Source organism: Morone saxatilis, unplaced genomic scaffold (genome assembly GCF_004916995.1).
Source record: "Morone saxatilis isolate NCDOM2014 unplaced genomic scaffold, NCSU_SB_2.0 Contig2, whole genome shotgun sequence".
NCBI lineage: Eukaryota > Metazoa > Chordata > Actinopteri > Moronidae > Morone > Morone saxatilis.
Genome location: NW_023339762.1, coordinates 7674681 through 7675698, shown reverse-complemented (window position 1 = coordinate 7675698; position 1018 = coordinate 7674681).

The following is a 1018-nucleotide window of genomic DNA, read 5'->3' as shown; positions in this document are numbered from 1 at the left end:
AAGTTTTGAAAAAGGAGCAGGAAAGGTTGATGGAGGAGAAGCCGAGGAAGGGGAACAATGATCGATTTCCTGAAGCACCTCATCTTGTCCACGAACTTTCCACCATTCATCTTTCAAGATCAGCTTTCACTGCAACGACGTCAAAAGATTGAAACAAGAAAATTTGGGTCATCAAAGCGGGAAGTAAAGATGGGTTTATTGGAGTTGTAAGCCAATGGCTAGCCCTACATATTTTTTTAAGTAATTCGCTTGGTGGACATTTGGTAATGACATTTTATATTAAGGCTTTAGGCGAAAGGCTTTTCCTGTGAATGGAATAAACAAAGGCAGCTCTTTTACCTGGTTTAATCCAAAAGGGAGGAATAGAGGTTGCCTCACTGTATCACGAAGGCAGAACTGGATTATTGTTACTTTGAAACAGAAAGCGTTAAGCAGATGCCATGAAAGTATTCATAGTACTGGAAAAGACAATTGGGATTTTTTGTTTGACATTTCTATAGCTAACCATGAATGAAAGATCCTTGCCAATCAAAGCCAAAACAATTGAGGCTTAAAGATATAAAAACGTCTCCACGGAGCTGAGAGGGAACTGGAATGATCAATTGCTTGTTCTGTCGACTATTGAGCATTTCTGTCAACATTACAACACTACTTGATCTGTTGTTAAAATAAAAATACGTTGAATCAGTGGGAGCTTTTAATTAAAATATAATTCATTAGTTTGCAGCTCATCACAAAATTTCAATCACAGGAAAAGCTGGTGATTGGGGATTTCATCTTTAATTGGTTATGGATGATACGTCAGGCATGAATATGTTGGTCGAGGCGGACTGACAGCGAGATACAGAAGGCTGAATTTTCAAGGTTTGATCATTGGATTAAATTAAGATTGAACTCTTAATAATGGCTCATTTGGGTCATTAATCTAACCCATACCAATGGGCGAAAAAGTCCAGTAATCTGGTTCAGTTTGGGTTGTGCAGCAGATCACACGAGGCCAGATGATTGTTTCAAAACT